The following is a 12,532-nucleotide window of genomic DNA, read 5'->3' as shown; positions in this document are numbered from 1 at the left end:
TGAAGGTCTTAAAAACCTTCTCCAATGCCTGAGAAGTTAGAGTTATCATGTGTTAAAATTGAAAATTCCCCTTGTGTTGTCTGTTCCAATTACCCTTGTGTAAAGGACCTGAGTTGAGTGTCATGTTTAAGGTTAAGTCATTCAAGACAGGCATGACCTTGCCTGTAGTTGACTGTAGAGTGAGTACTGACTTACATCTAGATAGTGAGGTTTATCTGAGAGAAAAGCTACCCCGAGATCCGAGATGGATTGTGTTACCCACCTGAACAGACAGAGAACAGTCAATGGCAAGAGACAGCTTTGATTTAAGCTTGTAATGAACTGTTGACATTATTGCAACCCTCTGTAAAACATATTAAACTCAATGTTGCAGAGAAGCTGATGAGTTTATGTGTTGTCATCAACCATAATGCAACAGAAAACATGAAATTGTTTCAAAACATCTTATTATCATCTGGATAAACAATCATTTAATCAATAAAATCCTATAGTGATAGATGTCATGTATTCAGATGCAGATATTGTCCTTAGTTAGGCCCCCAATGCCTTTCATTCTTAAGGAGACTTCCTTGGGGGATAATAGGTATTTTTAGTATTTTGTGTATAGTCTATCCATAGTTCTGATCAAGTGGCAATTTTCAACTGTCCTCCACTGGTACGTTAATGCTCATGTTTCCCAGAGACTGATGGCAAAGGCAGTTGGGCTTGGGCAGTTAGTTTTTGGGTCAAGTGTCATTTTGTACTTGGTTTGTAGAGACGGCCCCCTAATTGTGTATGCACCCAGATGCCACTGACAGGGATAGAGAAGCCTATTGCACTTGTGTCCATCGTACAAAAAACAATCTAGTGCAGGGGGGAAAACGTTTGTACCCATATTTAAGTTAAATTAACAACGTGTATAAGTAAAATAAATGAGTAATATAAAGCGCAGCAACAACATAGGAGAATAAAAAGACAATATTACAAAACTCAACCCATAATGAGTAGTACACAATACACAATGATACACAGTAATGTTATTTGTATCAACATCAAAATGTTTAAAACAAAGTTAAGACCCACTTTATACATATAACAAGAAAGTAATGTGAAATAAAATACTATATTATGGAAAAGTAAAATATAAAATATGCAATATATTCCCATGAATAATCAATAATACATAAAACAGAAAATTAAAATATAATTATACTGAAAGCCTAAATATGTATAAATAATGTTTCTGCGGGAGAAAGTCAACCAATATTGGTTGCTGAAGTAATACATTCAAGTGGTTTTTCAGGGTGTTTCTAATTATTTTTTCATTGCAATTGCCTTCAGTGGTGAAGAGAGTAAATTTTTTGGCTGTTTGTTTATCATTATAGACCAATAAACATTTCCTGCCCTGTGTTCTTGTCTTATTAATGGCATTAATGATATTAATGTTCTTTGAATAACCTCTATCCTTAAACCTCTGGGCATATAAATTGTTGATCGCAAACATTTATGTTACTATAGTTCTTTTTAATTTGACAGAACTGGGAAAATGGAATATTGGTTTTCCTTGTTTTTCCCAGATAGACATTGGTAAAATATAGGTTTGTATTTACAGATTTGATAACATTTCTAATATTAACTCCATCAAATCCCCTTCCAATATCAACTCTAAAACTGTGATCTTATTTTTGTTAATATTCTGTGTAAATGTAAGATAATAATTATTGTTCTCAATAAATTTTTATCACACCCTTCTATACAGATAAAATATCATTAATGTATTGTTTATACAATATGATGTTCTTTGAGTACAGGTTATTGTTATAAACAAACTCCCTCTCAGAATTAACCATAAATAAAAGAGCAAAGCTGGGTGCAAATATAGTCCTCCTTGCCATCCTTCACATCTATTTTAAAAGTAAAAAGTATGCGCCGCACAGTGGCTAAGTGGTTAGCACTTCTGCTTCTCAGCACTGGGGTCTTGATTTTAATTCCTGACCATGGCCTTATCTTATTTGTATGTTCTCCCCATGTTTGCATGCATTTCCTCCGGGTGCTCCAGTTTCCTCCCACACTCCAAAAACATACTGGTAGGTTAATTGGCTGCTAACAAATTGACCCTAGACTATCGGTGTGTATGTTGGGACAGGAACTGATGTTAGTGAGTTCTCTGTACAGTGCTGCGGAATTAGTGGCGCTATATAAATAAATGATGATGATGATGATTATTAAAATGTCATGTTCTATTGAGTTATACAGAGATTGTACATCACTAGTAAAACATCAACATTCACCTTACCACACAAAGTTTTCTATGTATTTCAGCAGTGACATATTTCAGATAGGAAGGAAGTTCAACTACGTAACACTCCCCAACTTCATTTTACCCTTTTTATGACCATACCCGAAAGAGTTTGTGTGGAGAAGGACCAGAACCCATTAGACCCTTGGCTCCTGAGCTCCCTCTCCTACATTCCAATAGTATAATCATCCACTAGTAGACTATATAGGTTAAGATCTGTATCTATATTTTTGAACTGAAATTAATATTGAAGATCCAGTTAACGGAATAAAATGCTGTAACAATTCATATCAAGGACATGGGCAATTTTATTTATGAAAGCAAATACCTGTACTATGTTAATACTCCCGTGTACACATGCATTATTTTAAAGTGTTTAAGACATTTCCTAAAGTGTATTAAGTATACTACGATACAGAGACCCCCAAAAGGATGCAAGGCACATGGACCTGTGTACTCACATTTTCTGGCTAACATTCAATTCACATTAATCTTGTTGTTTCCTTTCAGAGTTCAGAAGTGTTAAAATTACACTGTAGTTTTATAGGCATTAAAGCGCTCGTCAGAATGGATTTCAACGGTGTTTGACCACACTGAACTGTGCAGGGAAGCTTGAGATGCATTGTTTAGCACTTAATTAATGCAATATGCACAAGCATTGAACAAACTGAATGTTTTGTTTTAAAACACCCATATATATGAGCCCTGAACCCACTCTATGTATAGGATAACATTTTGACAGGATATATATCGCACCGGGTAGACTGAATTCCTCCTAACTCCTTAATTCTAAAGTCATTCAATTTTATTAATTATTAATATTAATCATGAGACTCAGAGGACAAGTGCACCCACACATATAGGGAAATTGGATATACGGGACAGAAAAAAGAACGAAATATATTCCTAGGGAACTCACAGTCCAATTGTTAATGTATAATAAATTTTATTGATATGCATTAAAAAAGAACATTAGCGAAACGCGCGTCGGCAGTGTAACGTGCTGCTATTTACATATCTAAATGCCTAATAGTCCAGAGTAAGAGCTAAATAGATATCAAACAATTAGCTTAGAGTAGACCTCTAGGGGTTCTTACTTGTTACAACCCTATATACTCAGGAAATATGGGGGTCCTCTCCATATGCTGTACATATTTGATAAAGGCAAAAATCAGATGTCATCATATATCCACAATGACAAGGGAGTATCTTATATGTTATTAACTACCAGAGACCATTAGATTATTCAGGATACCTACTATCCTACCTAATGATTGACTCTACTTTTAACGAATTTGAGGTTAGCATTGATTGATACTTCTTACCTAGAAATAGGTTTATCATATCAGTACGCTATTTGCAGCGCGCTACGGTAGTGTTTCACTACTATTTTAACAGTGTCATTAGTTTTCAACCATAATTTCCAATTTTTAATATTTCGCTAAATAATGTTCTCCAAGTATATGAGTCTTATCAAAATGTATATATTTTAAAGTATATCAATAAAATGTATTATATATTAACAATTTGCCTGTGAGTGTATAGGATAAAATGGCAGAAACATTTGTAATATTTGTATAATTGTAATAAACTGGAAACATGATCAATGGGATGTATTATATAATCCCTAAGTTAACAATAGGATAATTTAGGAGCAGTTGACGGATTTGTGTCTTTTATTGACCTTTATGAATATGTAAGGGAATTTAAAAAAATAAAAGTATTCAAATACAACTATATAGTTTTGTAATACTGTAATTAACATGTTGAGGAAATTACATCAACATTCTTTAAATCCCAAATACTTAGAATTTCACTTCTCACTTTTTGATATAAGGCTTTGCATGACCTCTCGTGCACAACCATTAAAATTGTGAGCCTGCATAAATGTAAATACTGTACAGCTACAGCAGTTATAATATGGTATTTTTCCTTTTGCAAATAATTAGGGGTATATTTACTGAGCTGCGGGTTTGAAAAAGTGGAGATAATGCCTATAGCAACCAATGAGATTATAGGGCCTGATTCATTAAGGATCTTAACTTAAGAAACTTCTTATTTAAGACTCCTGGACAAAACCATGTTACAATGCAAGGGGTGCAAATTAGTATTCTGTTTTGCACACAAGTTAAATACTGACTGTTTTTTCATGTAGCACACAAATACTTGATAGCTTATTTGTACACTGAAATTTAAAGTTTATATTTATGTGCTACATGGAAAAACAGTTAGTATTTAACTTATGTGCAAAACAGAAAACTAATTTTCACCCCTTGCATTGTAACATGGTTTTGTCCAGGAGTCTTAAATAAGAAGTTTCTCAAGATAATATCCTTAATGAATCAGGCCCCTAGTTATCATTTATTTAGTACATTCTACATAATGACAGCTAGAATATGATTGGTTGCTATAGGCAACATCTCCACTTTTTCAAACCCGCAGTTTAGTAAATATACCCCTTAGACTATGCAGTGTTCTTGTTAAAGGCTATGTTGCAGGTTCCACTAACTGCAAAATGGTTAAATACTTAACACTCTTCTTGCTCAATATATGCAGTAGTAGAAGGAAGAAACTAAGAGATCCGTTGTAACAATGGTGCAACGGAATATGAAGGGGGGGGGAGTTGTTTTTGTGAAACTTTGAAAACAGACATGCTGGGTGTTGGAGACTTCCAGTCTCCTTTTTTAAAATCTGTCGCAACAGCTGGGCAAAATCAGATTTACTTTGTGATTCTTTGCTTCACATATTAATTAATGAAAAAGGAGCATGGAACATATTTGATTTCTAAAGCATTTACAGTTATAAAAATTTTGAATGATCTTTGAATCAAACTTTTTTTAAAAGGTGCAGATGCAAAGGATACGCATCTTACACTCCAGGAAACCAATCAAGAGTTTAAATTTTTCTCTTATGTTCTATTTAGTGCACACTTGCCAACTTTGGAGATCTCCCGGTTGGCAAGTGTGCACTAAATTAATTAAAAAGGGGCACGGAACACATTTGATTTCTAAAGCATTTACAGTTATGAAAATAGTGAATCGTCCTTGCAATCATCAAAGGTATCTTCTTAAAATCTGGATCCTGCTCCATTCAACACTAGCTGAACTGAACAAAGCTTTGAGGTAAACTATGTCTATTGGTAGTGAAGCAATATAGCTACCCCGGACAACTTATTTCTGAGATTTAGTTCATAAATACAATGTACAACAAAAGCATATGTGCAAAAGAAACTGAACTCAAGCACAGTTTTGAGGTATCAGTCAGTTATTACATGTATTTGTTCTTTTACTGAATATGGATGTATCTGTACTGTAAACATGTATATATGTATTTCCAACAGCACTGTGCCTTCTCCTCTGCCTTTGTCTAAGATCAGGGGTAGATGTCTAAGTATGTAGTAGGCCTTAAAGGTGCCCCCTGTAGGTGATGGGCCATCACCTGGTCCTCTGGCCAAGGGATGGCTGCCTAAAACCCAAGGTCATCGTCATCGCCATCAGCTATTTATATAGCGCCACTAATTACACAGCGCAGTACAGAGATCTCACATCAGTCCTGCCCCATTGGAGCTTACAGTCTAAATTCCCTAACATACATACACACACACACACACACACACACACACACACACAGACAGAGAAACTAGGGTCAATTTGATAGCAGCCAAAAACCCTTTTAGAGTGTGAGAGGACACCGGAGCACTCGGAGGAAACCCACACAAGCACAGGGGGAACATACAAACTCCAAATAGATAAGGCCATGGTCAGGAATCAAACTCATGACCTTGGTGCTGTGAGGCAGAAGTGCTAACCACTAACTACCATGCTGCCCCACGGTGCTATGTGCCCACTACGCTGCCTGAGACGGGGGTGTCCGAAAAATGCACAGTGGGGAGAAAGGCACCAGTGCACAGAGTAAGGCACTTTGCACTATGCACCTTTCATTTTCAGGCAGCACCATTTTTCCTTCGCTCTAGCCTTTTGGCCGGGTGCAAGGATAATTTTTATATTTCCGTCCGAAAGAAAGGGGCCTTTTGGCACTTATTTATTTATTAACACTTAGCACTTAGAACCAAACACTTTTACACTTTTTTTGATTGATGTCTTCATTTTTTCACATTTTTGTAGGGGTTTTGGTATACACCCTTATGGGCAACCCTCTCTCCTCAAGTCACCCTTCAGCTCCCTCCTTTTGGGGGGAGCTGAAGAACCAGTCCCCCAGAGGAAGCTTCGGCCAACCTTGGGGTAAAGGGAACCACCAGAGCCTTGAGGTGGAAGTGGTTCTGAAGACCCTTGTCTCCTAAGGAGCCTTTTGGCTCAAGCGGTCGGGGATGTAAAGGGGCTCTCCCTATCTTCGGCAAAGAAGGGCCTGAAGATCTCCATTTTCCCTCTATGGGGCCTTCTGGCTCTTGGGGAATGGGGAGGCACAAGGCTCTTTCCCTTTTGGGAAGAGTCCAATGCTCCTAGTCCCCAGGACAGTATTACACTGCACTGGGTGATTTGAAGTCACGCACCACAGGCTTCAATAAAGAAAAATGAGTGGGTATGGAGGACTACTTAAAAAAATCTACAAACAAAACAAAACTTTAAGACTTAAGTGCAATATTTTAAGATTAAATTCATTGTTTTTTTTGTGTTTTTTTTTAACCTGGGGAGCACTATTTGCACAAATGAATTGAGTGCCTGAGTCTTAAACTGTTTAGTGCTGCTCCACCAAGGCAGAGGTATTGGGACTCCGTCATCCCCTGCTCCCAGGGCCGGATTAAGGAGGGGGCACAGGGGGCACAGGGGGCATGTGCCCCGGGCCCCCCTCTCTCAGGGGTCCCCCCGGACCAACTGTGGTTCTTTTTGCTGCCCCCAAATGTCGGTATACAGGAAGCAGCAAAGGGTTCTGTGCTTAAGTGCTCTGTCGGCACTATAAGCACAAGTAAGCTTTTGCTTTTTTTTTTGAGTCTTCTGGGCTTCCGTAGCTGCCGTGTAGATGACAGTGTGAGGAGGAGCAGAGAAGAGCTGCCCTGCCTGTCGGGCATAAAGTAAGTTAAGATTTGCTGTGTGTGACTTTCTGTCTGTGTGTGTGTCTTTCTGTGTGTCTGTCTGTCTGTGTTTCAGCCAAAGGAGGAGGTGATTATGAAAATGAAGGGGATGATTGTGGACAAGGAGGGGGTGATTTATAAATATGGGGGTTATTTATGAACAAGGAGGGAGTGATTTATGAATGTGGCGGTATTTAATTTGTGCTTGAGTTTGGGGAGAAGGAGTGCAATTTATTAAATGTGAATATGAATTATAAAATGTTGGCAATGGTTTTGAGAAATGGGTTTATTTATTACATGTAAATGCTATTCATTTATTACCAGGCTGTTTGTTGGGGAGGGAAATAAGTTTATTTATTAAATGTGTATGCTATTAATTTAATGTCGGGCTGCTTGGGGAAAATAGTTCTATTATTAAAAGTGAATAGTATTAATTTTATTTAATTCCAAATCTGGGGCTGGTTGCAGGGAGGGAGGCCTAATTATTAAAGGGGGTGCCATTGATTTATTAACGGGACTGTTTGGGGACTTCTAAACTTTATGTACCTGTTTTTTTTTTAAAAAATAGGGCCCCGACATCCCAGAATCTACAAAAGCAGCAACTGAGCTTAAGACACCAGCAGCCACAGGTGGTGAAAGTGACAAGAGCAGGTAGGAGAGAGCAGGACAGTCTGCCAAATGTCCTCAATATAGTGGGACAGTCAAGAATGTGGGTGACTGTCTCACTTAGTCAGGATTTGGTCTGACTACAAGGACAGTTGGGAGGTATGTCCTACTTCACACAGTTATGCTGTGATGACAGAGCTGCATGCAACTAACAGTTGTGCGCACAGCATTGCCTGCTTATTTATTTAAAATGAAGACCATATTAGACAATATGGGGCCCCCCTGTCTTAAGTCCCCTGAGCCCCCCCGAACCTTAATCCAGCTCTGCCTGCAACTTATTAACAAATCAAATACCTGATTGATACATGTGAGTTGGTAGCAGAGCAGAGCTGGACCATGGGAAGCTTCATGGATTTCGACAGATCATGTGATCAGCACCTCCCATGTATGTAAAGCACTCCATTTTATCGTTACATACTGAACTTCACCAAACACTAAATGTTGAGTATTTAGTGGAGTGCATTAAAAGGTGCAAATGCAAATGATACGCATCTTACACTCCAGGAAATCAATCAAGAGTTGAAAATTTCCTTTAAATAATTAAATTATCATTCTTATGTTGTAATTAGTGCACACTTGCCAACTTTGGAGATCTCCTGGATGGGAGATCTCCAATGTTGGCAAGTGTGCACTAAATTAATGAAAAAGGGGCACGGAACAAATTTGATTTCTAAAGCACTTACAGTTATGAAAATTGTGAATAGTCCTTGCAATCATCAAAGGTATATTCTTAAAACCTGGATTCTGCTCCATTCAGCACTAGCTGAACTGAACAGAGCTTTCAGAGAAATGACGTTTATTGGTAGTGAAGCAAAATAGCTAATTTCTAAGATTTAACTCATAAATACTATGTACAACAAAAGCATGTGTGCAAGAGAAACTGGACTCAAGCACAGTTGTGGGGTGTCAGTCTCATTAATTAAGTAATTTTTATTATATGTATTTGCTTCTTGACTGGTTATGGATGTATATGTATTGTATACATATATATATATATATATATATATATATATATATATATATATATATATATATATATATATATTACACTCACCAGTTATAAGCAATGGCCTCAGAACTCACTGTTTATACAGATACTATTTACAGGAGTATATTATTCATATACTACACTCTCTAACACTCTGATATACTACACTCTCTTACTTAATATATATGTAGGAAACATAGCGGGTGTTTCTGCTTTTAACCACAAATACCAGTACTCCTATTATCTCTCAAAAATCACACTGCACATTTCCTGTGTTCATAACAGCACTGTGCCTCCTGTTTAAACAGACAGTATAAAAAATAGAGCAAGCTGAACACATGCCAATGGAGCTATATTCTATTATATGTCCTGCAGAGCAATCCGTGAATGCTGTGTGCACATTTTAGGAGAATTTATGATTATAAGTGTTTTGTTGTATAATATGGTGTTTGTTCGCACATTAATAAACCTAATTTGTGCTACATCCCTTCACAGGAAGTGAGAGACGTATGAAGGATGTATACATGTAAATGTTACTGCTTTCAGTTTTTGAAACATTTTTTAATAGGTTACATACATATTTTTTAGCCATTAAAAGTCATGAATCTAAGTTAAATTAATTAAGCTAACAGGGGTACATAATATAAAATGCAGTGAATTTAATGTGGATCTGTCAAGTACATTTGGTAAGACATGACATTAATTGTACAGCCTGTATAAAAGGCTAAATACAATGTACAGTTATGATAACTCAAGCCAATGCTAAGGAAATTCAGAAAAACTGTGCCATGTGACACTGAGCTCATGTGATCAGTCAGAGCCAATGTGCTGAGAGGTGATTACAGAAAGTGTCACAGTGAGCATGCTCCTGCCAGTATATTGGAGGGTCACACTCTCATTAATACTCATTTATAGCTGCCCAGGAGATTGCTAACATTATGTTAGCATGTATAAAGTGAATATAATAGAAACCTTACATATTTAACACATAGTAAATGAAACATGTTTAGTTATATGAGGCCTGATGCATTAAGGAAATTTAAGCAAAAGTAAGTTAGGCAAAACCATGTTGCATTAGAGGGGGGGGGATAAAAATGTGATGGCAGATTTATAGTTGGGGCAAGGCATGTACTAGTTAAACTTTAAATTTCAGTGTTCAAATAAGCTATCAAGTATTTGTGTGCTACATGAAAAAACAGCCAGCATTTTCCTTATGTGCAAAATAATAAATTAATTTGCACCCCTTGCATTGCAACATGGTTTTGTCCAGAAAACTTGAGTAAGAAAACTTACTCAATTTTTTGCTTAAGTTTCCTTAATGAATCAGGCCCATTGTTCCTATTCAGATATTTGTTTAATGTGCAATTGGTGACCAGTACTCTTTAAACACATCTTCCTAAAAACTCATTTATTTTAGCTTTTTTTCATTGACTTTAAGTATGGAGGAACTAAAGAATAATATTTTACAGTCAAAACAAAAGACTTCATACTATAGCATATTAAACCCTAATCTGTTGGTAATTTTCAATGAAGAACACAGTGTTAAATTAGTTTGAAGTGCAACTGTTATCACACATTCTGAGAAAGTGGCATTTGGTCCAAGAGTGAGGTCACTAGTTAGTGCATTCATACGATGCATTCTCATGCTGTCTCCACTGTACCTAGGTGATGGGTACACTTTAGCATCATTTTGTCATATCGTTAAATCCAACACATTGATACCGTTGACAATCTCGGCTGTAATTTTGTGCTTGACTAGTCACAGAAAAATACAGTGAAATTAAAGAATGTTATTACATAGTAATGACCAGAACTGTCCACACTTTAGTAATCTCTGCTCGATTGATTCAGAATAAAGGGGATAATATAATATGAGCATCTATTTAAAGAGAGAAATTCCACTCTCCACTCTTACTGCAAAATGGCAATAAGTTTTCTTTCTGCAAATCAACTTAATTGGAATCACTAGTATTAACGCACAGTAAAAAAACATAATTTAGTTAACATGTAACCAATTGGCCTGTATTCCATTGCACATAAGAAACAGAAAATATATGTATATACAGTCCAAACTTTATTTTATTTTTTTGATCTGCGATAAAGAGCTGGCATTTTTATGTATGTTTCTCTGAAAGCTCATGTATTAACCTCTTAATTAATTAGAATATTACATTCATTAGCCTACTTGTAAAGTATAGTTGGTAACAGTGTGTCCAATATTTATTTTCGGATGCAATAAAGAAAAAGAACGTACCTTTGCTGTTTGATGTGCTCTGCCGTTCCTAAGATCAGGCACTACTTCACACAGTGACTGTGTTTTACCTTGCACAAATGAAGTCAGAGTCTCCGTGTAACTTCCCCATTAAGGTTACACATATCCTCCACCTTAAGAGGAAGTGGTTCATCTGACCAATAGGAGCAGAAATGTCTCTCTGATGACAGTTGCATTCTCCGTGAGTGACATTAATCTGCTCAAGATATAATATCTTGATTCGTGATAAGTGTCAAGGTGGTGTTTACGAGAAATGTTAACTTTATTCTGCCAACCTCTGAACAAGTTAAAAAAGTAAGAAACATGGAAACAAAAGAAAACAAAATCAATAAAATAGTAAGAGCTGTAGGAAGTCTGTGTAGTTGGAGGTCTGGATGGAGACACCTGTGGGTATATGTACTAAACTGTGGGTTTGAAAAAGTGGAGATGTTGCCTATAGCAACCAATCAGATTCTAGCTGTCATTGTGTAGAATGTACTAAATAAATGATAACTAGAATCTGATTGGTTGCTATAGGCAACATCTCCACTTTTTCAAACCTGCAGTTTAGTAAATATACCCCCTGGAGTCCAGATTTGCTGCTCCTATGAGTCAATGACATTTTATCACGAAACACACTGAAATGGTAGGATTCTTGCAATCTGCCTGGTTTAGCTCCACCCACCACGGAGATGCAGTCTAACGCGGAAAAGGTTTTTGCCAGGAACCCCCTCAAGGAGGTTTGGTCTTTGTTGCTTCCAAGACGCTGGTTGCGTTTCTCTGTATGGGTACCAGGTGAGACTGACAGGAGAAGAAGATGTTAACTGACAAGAGGAGACGAGGATAGGAAAACCAGGATACCAGGATTACTTGGAAAGCAGCGGATACAGGTTACCAGGATTAGCTGAGAATCATATAGCGCTGGATACCAGGGTCTGCTGAATAGGAACATATACAGGATACCAGAATACCACAAGGAGGACACAAAAAATTGAATACCAGGATCCACAAGAAATAAACACGCATACAGGGGCCAAACAGTCCAGCATCTGATGTCTAGATATAGCTCTGGTTGCTAGTCAGTAGTTTCTCCAGAATGTGAAGTGGACTTGTTTGCAGAAGGGATCTACAACTACAAGGATGGTGGTGTTGCCCTGTAGCAGGTGGGTTCACATTCTGAAATTCTATATGCAGAATTGCCACTGTGGATTTGTTACATAGGCCTCAACCAACATGGTTGACTACATCAGAATTGATGCCCACTGTGTCAAGAAATGCAACAAAACCTTTGGGAAAATTTAGCTACTCCTATGATCGCTC

General features: G+C 37.2%; 1 protein-coding gene across 1 annotated transcript in view; it reads right to left on the bottom strand.

The window, feature by feature from the left end:
* APBB1IP (amyloid beta precursor protein binding family B member 1 interacting protein) overlaps nucleotides 1-11,310 on the bottom strand; it is a 91,872-nt gene extending 80,562 nt beyond the window's left edge. The window contains exon 1 of the mRNA XM_075211980.1: nucleotides 11,216-11,310. The gene's annotated coding sequence lies outside the window, so the exon portion shown is untranslated. The remainder of the gene's footprint in view (nucleotides 1-11,215) is intronic.
* Between the last annotated feature and the right edge of the window lie 1,222 nt (nucleotides 11,311-12,532).

This window comes from Mixophyes fleayi, chromosome 5 (assembly GCF_038048845.1).
Source record: "Mixophyes fleayi isolate aMixFle1 chromosome 5, aMixFle1.hap1, whole genome shotgun sequence".
NCBI lineage: Eukaryota > Metazoa > Chordata > Amphibia > Anura > Limnodynastidae > Mixophyes > Mixophyes fleayi.
The sequence above is the reverse complement of the archived record's forward strand: the minus strand, read 5'-3'. Positions and strand labels throughout refer to the sequence as shown.